This window comes from Hydra vulgaris, chromosome 11, assembly GCF_038396675.1.
Source record: "Hydra vulgaris chromosome 11, alternate assembly HydraT2T_AEP".
Classification (NCBI taxonomy): domain Eukaryota; kingdom Metazoa; phylum Cnidaria; class Hydrozoa; order Anthoathecata; family Hydridae; genus Hydra; species Hydra vulgaris.
Window position 1 is genome coordinate 2,012,501 of NC_088930.1, and position 15,357 is coordinate 2,027,857.

Sequence of the window (15,357 nt, forward strand, 5' to 3'; positions counted from 1 at the left end):
ACTGCATAAGCTATGCAAAATAAAAAAAATTTTAAAATACTTGAAAAGATCGTTGTTTAAATAAGAAACAAAGTTCCACATTCCCAATTCAAAAAAAAAAACCTCTTTGTAAAAAAAAGATAAAAGCAGGAAACAAGCAAGCAAACATAAAACATTTAAACCTACTATAAGCTTAGAGTCGTATCACACTATTTGGGTAATCTACGTTTTTTTATACCAAAACAATTTTGGTTTTGAAATAATGTTATGTTATTTTTTATGCATGCTATATACAATAAACAGTGCCACGGACACACTGAATAGGTGGCGGGAGGCCACGGAGTTAAAGGGGCCAGAGCGTCAAAGTGAACTTTTGAAAGATATATTGAATAATTTGAAACAAAAAATACTATCGGCCTCTATCCTTGACTTCCTCTCAGGTACCAGAGATCTTTAATCTTTGCAATAACTGCGCGTACGACATATCGCAAATTAGATTTTTTTTTTTTTAACGACTTGATCTTTCGAGTTGGAACAATTGCAAAAAAAAAAAAAAAAATCTTATAAATAAATCAAACCAATAAAAAAAAAACAAATAATTGAAAAAACAAATTATTAAAAGAGAGGATAACGGAAAGAAAAAACAAACGGAATTAAAAAAGGCTATGGAATAAAAAAAAAAAAATATTTAAACAAAAAATGAAAAAGAATTACAATAACGTTATAAAAAGTTAACTTAAAAGGTTTTCAAGAATGGAATGCGTTTTGATGATTTAGAATGAAATTTGAATTCCAAATAGAATGTGTTTTGATGAGTCTTGAATTATTGTTTTTTTTTAAGTTTGTTTGTGTATAATATTTTATATAATTACTTGTATTTATTCATCATAATTAACAATTTTAATTTATTTAGATCAAGATTGCCTTCTCCACTTCTTAATAAAACTCAAGATAAAAATGTCAACACTTTGGTCCGGACCAATTCGTGGACGTCCACAAATCACATGAAGTGCAGATACAAGAGATTTTCTACATAGTTCAAATGATCCTCATTTCAACAACCCTGCTAATTGGAATTGTGACAACTCGGAGCTGATCGACCATATCTTGTCAAATCCATCTTCTCATCCTCAGAGTACCGTGATTCTGGAGGCATCGTCGAGCTCATTCACACCGTTACTTTAGTACGGAAAGTAAAGAAGGAAGAAAGTATTACGCAATTGGCTTCAGTTTCAAAAGAAAACGGAAGCATTCTGGAACTGGCAACATGCCAAAATCTCCCTTAGTGAACATGAGCAAACCACCGAGCACTTTCATGCCATTGCCGCATTCTTATCTCGAAGTGAAGCAGTCAAGAGAAGGATAGATTTAGAGTTTACCAAACAATACCAGGCTGAAAAGGAGTATTGGACCCAAGTTTTACGACGTTTTATCTCTCTTCAAGGTTTGTGTGTAAAAAAATTTAAATACTCAAACTTAAACTAATAGTTATAAATACTTTAATTGAATCACACTTATCACGCGATATCCTTTATTACTTTAATTGAACCACACTTATCACGTGATATCATTTATTACTTTAATCGAATCACACTTATCACGTGATATCATTTATTATGTAACAATGCTGCTGAAATTTTTTTATAATTGAAAATAATTGGATATTTTATTTATTGTTCATCAGATCCGACGAAAAACTAGGATCGATAAGCAGCGGAAACTTTATTGGATATTTTTCGAAATATTGCTCAATCATAGTTGATTCTACTCCTAATGTGCCGCACATCCACTAACTCTGCTTTATTCTGCGTTATGTTTTACAAAATGAGAACCATTTGAGCGGTTCTTAGCATTCATTTCCATGCATATTCATTTTGAAGTTTCCATGCTTGAAATCGTTTTGAAAAAATTAGATCTGTTTGTAATCAACATTCGTTGATTCCATACAAATATTGATTCTATACAAATCTACTCCAGTCATACTACAATGTCAGTAATATGCCTAGAATCTACTTTGGTTTATAAGCAAGAATTAAAGAGATCAACGTTGTTTCCGAATACATTCCATGTGTCGCTCACTCTTTGAACCTCGTAGGAGTAAGTGCCGCCGAATCCAACGAAGCTGCTGTTAATTTCTTTAGCTTTCTTCAAAAAATTTATAACGTTTATGCTGCATCAACGCATTAATGAAGGGTCTTAAAGTCAAAGTTCCCAACTAGAATACGTGTTAAGGCTCCCAAGACTCTCGCACAAACTCGTTAGTTAGCGCGTGCTGATGCTTGTTTAACCATTGAAAGGGATTATTCTATTTACAAAGTGATTAAGGATTATTTAGAAAATCAAATAAAAACATATTTCATTTGTGATTGTACATACTTATTAACAAATACTTTCTGTATAGACAGCTCTTCTTGATCGTAACGACGATCTTACTCAAAAAGAAAAAACAAGCGCAGAAGTCTTTGAATTTTTGACTAAAACGGAACAACTTGAGACAGCTATTTTAATAAAAATTTGAAACAGAATCACGGAGAGGTTTAACAAAGTTAACAAGAAACCGCAGTGAGTCAAGCTTGATTTAGGTATGGTCGAAGAACTGTACAACTCCCGGGAGCATTATGTGCAGCAAGCTCGCTCCAATTTCGAAAATATGAAAAAGAAGCCGTGTCTTTGGTCAACACGGATGAATATGCCTACGATTAAAGGCGCCCATTAGCACGCAAGAGGCATTACGATGAAGTTAATAGTGTGGAAACTACAGTGTTTTCTGAGCAATATAAAATGATTGTCAACGTTAATGAGATCACGTACAAAACTAATGAACTCTTTAGATAAAAGAAAGAAAGCCTATTCTGAATCGAATTTTCAATTTGGTTTCCTTGTGAATCTCCGCTGGATGGATATTTCGGAGATTACTTGCAGAACGCAAAAACTTGTTGACCGATATCCTACTGATCTCAACTCTCACTTATTGAACGAATGTCTTCATTTTGGAGCTTTTATTCCGACTGGGATAAATAATGAAAACGGCAAACAAAAACCTTCAGCTCTGGATTTTAAACTAATTAAACATAAGAATCTTGAATCAACGTTCTTTAACATGGACGTAGCCCTTCAAATCTTCTTGACCACCGCTATAACAAATTGTTCCAAAGAACTTTCATTTTCAACATTGAAAAGGATCAAGAGTGTTCATTGCTCAGCTATAGGTATATATACAACACAAAAAAATACATATAGTATAAAGAACACATTATTAAAAATCTTTTGAACAATAACAATCTTAAATAACAGCAGACTCGTATATTTTTCAACGTTTAAAGTTACATATAATATTCTATTCATTCATTATATAATAGGTCAGGAACGTCTATTGAATATCGATCTTTCTATTGAATAGAAACATCGGACATTGGATTCCACCAATTTAGAAGATATCATATCTGCATTTGCAGGCTTAAAATGCAGACGAAAGATGAGAATCTTAGATTCTTTCCTGAATTGTTACAAAGAGATGTTTTGAATATTATTTTTTTTTGTAATAAATTTTGAAAAGTGTTTCCATAGAAACGGTCCATGGTATTGAATTTGGTAAAAACTTAGTTTTAAATTAGTTTTTGGTACAATAAAGTTGTTAATTGAAAATTTAGTAGGATACTTGTGCGAGATTTCACTAAAGTAAGACTGAAATACAGTAGGAAAAAGCCCATGTTTTATTTTAATCATGAATTGTAGAACTTGGGTATATTAAGTTTATAGATACTTAGGGCACCAAGCTTCCTTAAAAGAGGTTCACAATGAAAAGTTCTGTGTGCACCAAATACAATCCTGCATGCGTATTTTTGCTTACTATAATGTTTTTTTAATTTACTATAATTAGTACTACCACATACAATATTACAGTATAAGGTAAAACTATGAATAAATGAAAAGTATATTTTTTTCAAGGAAGCAGTGTTAAGATATGGTTTAGTTTTATATAATATGGAAATATTTATTGAGATTTTATTTTCTATGTATTTTATATGTGGTTTCCATGACAAACTTTCATTTAGTATTACTCCTAAAAAATTAACGATTGGTTCCCTTTTAATAAATGTTTTATTGATTAAAAGACTAGGTAATTTTAAAGGAACATCATCACCTTTACTAGGTTTGGAGAATAAAATAAATTTAGTTTTTTCTACATTTAATGAAAGCCTATTACTTGTAAACCACTCGTTTATTTTTAATAGTTCTTCATTAAATATATTAAAGAGAACTTTTATGTTTTTGTTGGAACAAAAAATACTGGAGTCGTCTGCAAACAATATAACATTTAAAATATTTTATGCTAAGTATAAATCATTTATATACAATAAAAATAATAATGGTCTTAAGATTGAACCTTGGGGCACATCACATGTAATGTGTTTTTCTTTTTCAACTTTTTTATAAATAATACATTGTGACCTGTTCGCCAGGTAATCTTTAAACCAAAGTAAGTTTTTATTTTTTACTACATAGAGTTCCAATTGTTTTATAAGTATCTAATGGTTAACAGTGTCAAAGGCTTTTGACAGATCAATAAAAACTCCTAAGGTAAAATAGTTGAATTCATCTGATACATGATTATCAGTTCGATTACCGCATGGTTAGTTGAATTATCTTTTTTCAAGTTTCGTCACCAGATTTAAAAATTGGAGTGATTACGGCAACTTTGAGTTTTTTTGGCACAACACCTAGTTTTAATAAAAGGTCAAAAATATGAAATAATGACGGTTCAATGATATCGAAAACTGACTTAGCAACATTTACACTAATTTTGTCAATGCCCGCACTTTTATTACTTTTAAGACTATTAAAAGCATTCCTTATCTCGCTTAGATTTGAATTGGATTCTTCCATAATAGTATTACACGGTTTAATATAAGATTCGAACTTTATGGTAATTTGCGGAACTTTACTCGCCAGGTTCGGCCCAACTTAAAAAAAAAATGAGTTAAGTTTCTTAGCTATTTTTTTTAGTATGGGTAATGTTATCATGGGGGTTAGTATGGGTAATGTTATCAGTAATTAAGAATATTGGAAAGTGATCTGTTAAATCAATTTTAATTATGCCCGTTCCTAAACGACAGTTTTAAAAATTGTTAGTAACTATATTATCAAGTAATGACGATGTAGTCTTAGATATTCTCGTTGACTTATTTATTGTCGGTATTATGATATATTCACGGCATTTATTTTTAACTGTTCAATGATATATATAAATACATAGATGTCTATATCCGTAAAAATACCGTTAGGAAATATGAAGCCTTTTTTTTTTGGAGGAAGCCATATTTAATACTGGCAAAACATCGTAAATTAGCGATGAACCTCTGCTTATAAAAATAGTGGGTGTAACCCACTATTTTTATAATTCTACCCCAACTAGAAACTTATGCAAACGAGTTGCAGTATCGGTAATCGGTTTGCCTCTCGAAAAAAAATATTTACCTGTCGGGGTGGCTCTTGAGCAACTCGGATATGGGAAACATATACACACAAGAGCAGTATATCGCAAAACGCCCAAAAACGGAACATCCTACTATACAGGAATTCTAGTTGCTATGATGAATCAATTAAATAAACCAATACCAAGATCTTTAAAACTATGCGGATATAACATCAGGATAATCTATACCGGACAAAACAAAGAAGATAACCTAAAACCAAAAGAAAACTTTATAGATGTGACCGAAGAACCTAGAAAAAAAGTAACGGAAACTAATGAACCAGAAACATCGAAAGAAATACCTGAACCAACAATTAAATTTTCTAAACCACAAGAATCAGAAGCCCCTATGGTGATACGCCAAAACTCTGTCGAAAACCAAATTTTAAACAACGATACAAATAACTTAAATAAAACAAAAGAAAAGATACCCGAACAAATACCACAATCAACTGAAACAAATTCTCAAACACAAGAAACAGAAAATCACATGGAAGAAAGTCAAAATTTTAACAATAATAATATTGCAAGCAAAATCGAACCTCATAGCGACAACGTCATAAATGAAGTAAACATAGAAGAACTAGAAAAACAAATCGAACTTCCCTCAGAATATCTTCGCTTAGATTATACTGGGAGACATGTTTACAACTTAAATTTATTCTACGGCTTTGATAAAACAAAATGCTCGGAAGATGAACTATTAATATTTAAGGCATACAAAAAAGCAGAATACGATCAGAGAAAATTCGAAAGAAAAATAAAAAGAAACAAAGCAAATAAATTACCCGTCGGACAACCAAGGGATTATACTAAAAGCAATACACAAATCCAAAATAACTCTTCATACAATCATGACGACTGGACTTAAATTGGCGCTACTGCAGTTTCTCCCCCCCTTTTTTTTATTGCTGATTATGATAGAGAATTTTATGCTGATTAAGAATCGTATAAAAACATAGGTCTGAAAATTAACAAAAAGTGCTATATATATATATATATATATATATATATATATATATATATATATATATATATATATATATATATATATATATATATATATATATATATATATATATATATATATATATATATATATATATATATATATATATATATATATATATATATATATATATATATATATATATATATATATATATATATATATATATATATATATATATATATATATATATATATATATATATATATATATATATATATATATATATATATATATATATATATATATATATATATATATATATATATATATATATATATATATATATATATATATATATATATATATATATATATATATATATATATATATATATATATATATATATATATATATATATATATTATATATATATATATATATATATATATATATATATATATATATATATATATATATATATATATATATATATATATATATATATATATATATATATATATATATATATATATATATATATATATATATATATATATATATATATATATATATATATATATATATATATATATATATATATATATATATATATATATATATATATATATATATATATATATATATATATATATATATATATATATATATATATATATATATATATATATATATATATATATATATATATATATATATATATATATATATATATATATATATATATATATATATATATATATATATATATATATATATATATATATATATAATATATATATATATATATATATATATATATATATATATATATATATATATATATATATATATATATATATATATATATATATATATATATATATATATATATATATATATATATATATATATATATATATATATATATATATATATATATATATATATATATATATATATATATATATATATATATATATATATATATATATATATATATATATATATATATATATATAGTCACCTATGGTATAAAATAATTAAATTATGAAATTAGAGTAAATTGCATTACACTTATAGTTTTGTTTACTTAGCGTGTTTGTTTTTTAAAGATGTGGCAAAAGAAAAACCTGCTCTAAATTGGCGAACCATAAATCAAAATGTGGCACTAAACGTACCTTTAGTGAGTCATTTTGGAACACTTCACCTGTTCAGCAACAATTGCTTTTAGATAATTTGTTACAAAATAATAAAGTCTTTTTCCAACTGAATGCTGCTAAAGGTTAGTAATTTTCTCATTATATTGACAAATACTAGAGTTAGTGAAAATTATATAGACTTTTTCTTATCTAACTAATAATACATGTACATTTATTTTTATATATATAATATATATATATATATATATATATATATATATATATATATATATATATATATATATATATATATATATATATTATATTATATTATATATACATAAATATTTTATTAGTTCAGGGTGTTAGCTAGCCCAATGGTGCTGCATATAACACGGAATTCCCAATGGGCTTAAAATTCTCAAAAGTCAATGACCTTTTTTTTTTTTCTAGAGTGTTTTTTTGAGTTTTATAGAACCTTTTCTAGAAAATTCCCTATATTTTCTAGAACAACAACAATAAAAATTATACCGCGTAATAATAGCCAGAAATAAATTTTTATACCGCATTTTTGCCAAACTATAATTTTTTAAACAATTTTATGTTCTTTTTTGTAGTATCACAGACAAATCAATTGAATGATGATATTGTGACCCTTAAAAAAAAGATAAAGAAGCTATTCAACAAAGTATCGATGCTGCCATATCTGAACAGGCAGAAATTGAAAATGAGTTAAATGCTTTAAATGCCCAGTATGAAAAAGTAAAATTACTGATTGAACAAAAGGAATATGCAAGAACTAAACGGTCAAATAACCTACAACTGACTTTATGATTAATGATGCAGCATGTTCAACAAAATATCGAAGATGAGCTGAGTCACAAAACATTATGGAGTTTATTAATGGAGGCAGCTATGGAGCTATTTATGGTGTGTGGGATCTTTTATGTAGTATTACCCCAGTAAAATTAATGGAGCAGTTCTTTGTGTATTACAAAAGGAAATTTTCTTGAAAATTTACATTGATCAATTTCAAACAATTATATTAAAAGTATAAACAAAGCAGTTGCTTTAAAATATGCTACTTATTTATCTCTACGTAAATACAACATGATATGCAAAGTACAGAAATCCACATTTTCTGATATTTCAAATATTTCTTCTGTAAATTCAGTTCAATATGGCAATGTCAACTTTGAATTGAACATGTCAAATGTTTTAAATAAAACTGTTGAAAAGTTTGTAGAGCCATTGGACATTGGTGAAATTTTGTTGTTGAATTTTTTAATGATAGAGCTCCAGAGTCTAAAGAAAAAACTATTACAATCGGGATTTTATTGATGTGGAATTTCGGTAAACGTATCCGCAGTTGGGAATTTATTTATCCACTACATATGATAACAGCTAGTGAAAAAGATAAAGTATGCAAGTTATTGTGGAAGCAACATTCGGAAGAAATGGAATTAATTTTAGGCAATGTACTCTACATCAACAACATCAAAACAAGTTTTGAATTTGTGTCATTGGCTGATATTTCATGGTTGTGTTTTGCTGCAAATGTGTTACCTACAAGTGCAACATATCCTTCACCTTCTGCAAATGTGCATAAGAGTGAATTAACACAACATAATAAAACCATTGGAGGTGCTGAAGCCACATGGCAGGTACCTACCATGGAATCATGAATTAAGGAATTAGCAATGCTAAAAGAGTTTGAGAACACACAAAATGCGATTGCTTCAAAATCAGCAAAACACAATAAAAAGTTAAATTTTATGGCAGAAAATGGAATTCGACAACTTGGGGAACCACATATTGGAAAATTTGCTGATTCCATTCGTCCAGAACCACTTCATTTAGAGATAAATAATTGGCAACACGTTCTTGACTTAATTTATAAAGAATCAGTGCGTCGTGGAGTTTTTGAGCAATTTATAAGCTCCTTAAGTAACCCTCCTAAAGAAGCAGATGAGTTAGGGTGCGGTTTAAGATTTCTAGCAAAGAATATTAGAGAACATTATCAAAATGAAAGTAAACGAATAAGCAAATTAGAAACAAGGCTGATTAGAGCTCAAGCGGTTTCTTTAGCCCAATATAGTTTTCGCCTTGTTGACATTTTACAGATTGCCGGCGAAAGCAATATTCAAAAACTTGAAAGAGTTGCATTAGCTAAAGTATGTGAATCTTTGCGTGATGCTGGAGTTTTGATTAACAAGTATAATATTACATCAGAAAATTATTCAGCAGATGTTGCTAAGTATTGCAGCAGGTATTTTAATTTGTTTTCATTGTTTTTTCCATAAAGCTGCCAAAGTACTGTATGGACAATAGGGTATGTTGTACCATATCATGCAATGAATATATATATAAAATATAATGTTGGTTATGGAGTTTTATTGATGCAGGGAAAAGAATCAAAACACTCGTCTTTAAAGCAACAACTGAAAAATAAAAGTAATCGATCAGTTTCTTGTGACGAACAAGGTAAATGGCATCAGCTGTAGAGATCAAGTTTTGTGAGAAACTTTTATCTTCCTTATTATTTTCCTATGAACATATCTTATCACTCACACTACAAATTAAGAGTGCCAGCTAACTTAGATAGTGAATCAATATGCCATTGTTCACGACAACTTGTAACAGAGCAACTTTGTGGTTGTTGCATATTTGCAGTTCCATTGATGCAATGTGTCGAAAAAGGTGAATTAACTGAAGACATTTGGCTATTTTAAAACAATACCAATGTCAAGTTTGCATTGAACGATTTGGTGACAATAACAAACTTTTACAACACTTAACATCACACGCACAAAATCAAATTATCAATATTATTCCTAGAGAACTTTCTTTAAAACAATTAAAGGGTGAATTAAGACTACGCAGTAAAAGTACTAGTAGAAACAAGGCAGAGTTAATTAGGAGATTGAGGGTTTTCTAACTAAATAGATAAACCTATATATACAAATAGGTATGCGATCATTATATCTATATTTTTATTCTGTTTTAACACTCATAAGTTATTATATATAAATGTATATTAAATACAACTGTCCCTTGAGTTCAAATATTTAGGCCTTAGCTTATTTTTATGTTACTGTTTAAGCTACTAGCAGTGGAACAAGGGATTTTCTACAGTGCATATAACATGTGATTTTACTAATTAGACCTACCAGACCTGTATTTTACGGGGCAACAACTAGTTATATGTATATTAGGGTTCTGTTTGTTATATTCAATATCAAATGCCCCTTCCAAGAGATCAGAAAGTATAAAAATGGAGATTTTGGGGCCCGAATAAAGATTGGGGGTTCTGCAACGGCACCATCTAGCCATGACACTAAGAGTGCGCAATAATCAATTTCTTCCAAAGACTACTTATAATCTTCCTTTGAAACTAGTAAGTTTTACTTAAAGTAGTGTTCAACCCCAAGTCCGTTTTTTAAGGAAGCCTGACTCTAAGTGAAATATCATCCTGAGTACGGTTTTTCGTTAAAACTCGGGGTAGGTCAACTTTCACTTGGGGTGAGTTCTTAGTATTTTTATTTTATGTGTTATTTATAATTTTGTTTAATCTGAATTTTCAAATTATTTTTATTCTAAACGTATTAATTTTTAATTGTTATATTTAAAAATATTATACTTTCTATAAAAACAAATTGTTGTTTTGGATTGTATTTTTTAACAATATTTATGAATTTAAAGATTCAGTTAATTTAACTTAACTTATGATTTAAAGATTCAGTTAAATTTTTAAAGATTTTTAAAAACTTTAAAGATTCAGTTTAAAGATTTAACGATTCAGTTAAGATACTACTGTTTTCCTTATCAAAATGTTTCAAAATACTATTAAAATTGTTAGGTCAAGACATGTTTGCAATTCTATGTCAGTTAATTTTCTAATATGATATTCAAGATTATGTATATACGAGTTTTAAATGTGTGTATGTTAGTGTTGGTTAAATGTGTTAATGTTATGTTAGTTAAATATGTTTATGTCTTTAAAATACCCTGATTAGTATGTTGAAGGTTCAAAACTAAAATGTTAAATTTTCTTTCTAGTGATGCTATGTGAGTCAAGCTACTAAAAGCTAACCTGCACTTTTAGAAATGATTTTAATAGTTTAACCTCTGTTAGATGTTTATCTTTAAAATCATAAACTAAGAGTTCAGGTTAATAAAAAACTGGAGATAAATTGAATCAAGATTTTATGAGTCAAGCAACTTAATTTGATGGTATTTATGTTATCAATTTAAAAAACTTTTAAATATTTTTATTTGCATTTGCACTTTTATGTATATTTGTTTAAATTTCTTTGACATTTTCTATTATGGAATTTACTATTATTATTGTTTGTTTACTTTTACATACTAGTTTACAGTTCATTGTTATAACAACTATATATGTAACACAGTGGATCGTATTGTTATAATTTATTCAGGTTTTTACATGTTTTTTTTTAAAAAAAGTGTTATGGTTTGATTATTTCACAAATATTAAACATAATTTCAGACAAAGCTGCACTTAATTATTTTACTATAACCAAATCTGATCAAGCTAAACAAGGGCCGTCGACACGGCCTTTAAAGTGTGTGGGGGGGGGGGGTGCAACTCCTCAATTTCTAGAAAAAAAGGCAACCAATTTGATGAGGTTTAAAGGCGTCAAAGGTAATCCAAAGAATGTGTTAATTATCTAGATAATAACAAACACCATGATATATCATTCCTAGTTATCGTGGCAACCATTTTCACATTTTCTATACCCTTCATTTTTCATACCAGTTTCATTTATCAAACACTGTAGTGAGTTTCAATTCAAGTCTAATTCAGGAGCCTAGTTTTACGATCTTTAACAAATTTATGCTCCATTGATGAAAAGCTTATACAAATAATTTCTGTTTGTCTTATCGCTGTAAAAGATTTTGTACCGAATATACAATATATTTTTTCATTACTGTTACAGCACTCTTAAAGAAGCAACAGAAGTAGACGATTTTACAGTATAGATAGTGAAGAGTATAATATAAAATATTTGTGATGTCACAGCTTTTTTTTAAACGGAATAAAATAAAATACTGTATACTAGAGATGTGCCTAAGACAATTTTTTCCCGATTCCAATACCAAGGAAAAGTCCCGATACTCGGTATCGATACTTTGAAAATTTATTATTTTGTGACAAAAGGGGGAGGGTCTAAAAAGTCGGGTTTTGGCGTGACGTAATTTGCGAACGACCCCTTATTATATACGTTAAAACATTTTATTTTAATTTCTATTAGCGATCTTTGCAATCAGTAAATTTTTTTTCAAAAATCAGCAATTAAATTATTATTTTTTAAATCCGCACAAATATGTATTTTTTAAACTATTCATAGGGCAAAGCTATTCACAGAACAAATCATTTGTTGTGTGAATCTGTGATTTGCTTTAATCAAAAAATTAAAGAAAATCACAGAACGTAAACACTAGGTTCCCACACTGACAATAAAAACATGTGGTCTCAAAATTGAAAATTATTTATCTTGAAAATGGTCCCAGGAAATCAGCATTCGATTTAATCGGATTGATTTGAAATAAAAAAGATGGTCGTTTTTACTAACAATAATAAATAACTTTTTTAGTTAAGTTATTTACATATTACAAATAAACTAGAGATGTAATAAGTTTATTGAAAAAATCTAGAGATGTTTCAATTTTAATACTCTAAGTTATTAAAAATAAACTAGAGAGGTTAAAAGTTTGTTTTAATGAACTTGGAGTGTCTATGGATTTACAAATTAAAAACAAACTTGTTGATAACCTTTTCTTGTCATATATTTGAAACATTTATTTTACAACTTTTTATAATACATGGCTGCTTTGTCTTATAAACATTTTAATTTAAAATCAATTTAATAATAATATATTAAGTTGATTTTAATGTTTTAAAATATTTATATATATATACAGCATCGGACAAAACGAGTGCAACCAAATAATGCTAATTTAGTTTCTTTATATAAAAATGCTGCATTTTTTCAATTTAGAGAAATAATTATGTAACTGTTTAGAGACTAAGTTCTTCAAGTTTTATTCATCACAAAGTTCATTATTTGTACAAAGTTCATACATTTGTACATTATAAAAAGTTGATTTCCTTCTGGACAAAACAAGTGCAACTCGACAAAATGTTGTCCAAGCTGTACTTCGCTATCAATATTTTGTAGCGAATCCTTTGTTGTCGATCACAGCCTTGCATCTTCGAGGCATAGATTCGATCAGGTGATCAATGAAACTTTGTGGAATCGCTGCCCAGGCCTTTTGGATTTGTTCAAACAGTTGATCCTTATTACGAACACCTTCACGATTAGTTCTGCGGTTGACGATCTCCCACAGGTTCTCGATAGGGTTGAGATCCGGAGATTGAGGCGGCCAATCCATCACCGATAGGTGGTTGTCTTGAAACCACTGCTTGACTACTTTTGCAGTGTGTATCGGATCATTGTCTTGCTGAAAAGCCCATCTTATTAGCATATTCCATTCAGCATGAGGCTACATAACATCTTTCAGGATATTTTTATACATGAAACGGTCCATTATTCCATCGTTTCGATGTATTGGACCGAGACCGTTAGCAGAAAAACACCCCCCAGACCATTACATTGCCTCCACCATGCTTCAGGGTCTTATGGCGGTAACGTAAATCGAGGCGTTTTCCGGCCGGTTGACGTACACGGCAAATGCCATCGCTCCCAATGATGTTAAACTTCGATTCATCACTGAACAGGACAGTTCGCCATTTCTGCACATTCCAGTCAATATGAGATGTAGCAAACAGGAGTCTTTTCTTCTGGTTTTTTAGTGAAATCAGTGGTTTCTTTGCAGGGCGTCGAGAAAACAATCCGGCTTCGACAGCACGTCGTCTGATTGTTCGGTCCGATACAGGCAGCTCTAATTGCTTTTGTATCTCGACTGATGATATCCAGGGATCCTTCTTGACGGATCTGACGATCAAAGAATCCTCTCTAGAAGTGGTGGAACGCGGTCTTCCACCTTTGTTATCTGCTACCAACTTTCCCGTTGAACGATATTTGGAATATAGTCTTGATACGGTCCATTTTTTCACGCGATATTTATCACAAATACTTTTTTGTGACATTCCACTTACGTAATCGCCAATAATTTTCTTTCTTAGTTCCAATCCAAGATTGTCGGGAGCCATTTTTGCACTTGAAGTCATAAAAATAATAAAAATAAATAATCACGCTCCTCAAGGCTTACCGTGTTACATTTACCTTGTGATGATACAATAATGCTCTGTGGAACACAACGTCTTGGTTGGATGTGGACTGTATTGATGTAATGAAACACTTGTTGTATTTCACTTCTTGTATTAATGTTCTTCGATAAAACACTTTGATAAAACTCACTTCGATAAACTGTCTTGATAATACTGACTGATTGACTTCCATATACTGACTGAATTACATGTCGATTTACATGTCTCTTATATAATAAAATGAACCTGTGTGAACCTGTTCTGGAAGATTCTAGATGCTTCTTTTCGATGCTTCTGGAAGCTTCTGGATGCGTCTGGATGCTTCTGGATATTTCTGGATGCTACTGGATGCTTCCAGATGCTTCTTCTGGAAGCTTCTGCATACTTCTGGAAACTTCTAGATACTTCCTTTAATTATTAAAAAACTTCCGTGACGTTGACACGGACCAGACTTAATAAAATGAAACAAACCAAAAAAGTTGCACTTGTTTTGTCCGCTGCAAAATGGCTTTTGTCAACAAAATTCTGCCTGTGTGCTGTCACCTGTCAGCTGATT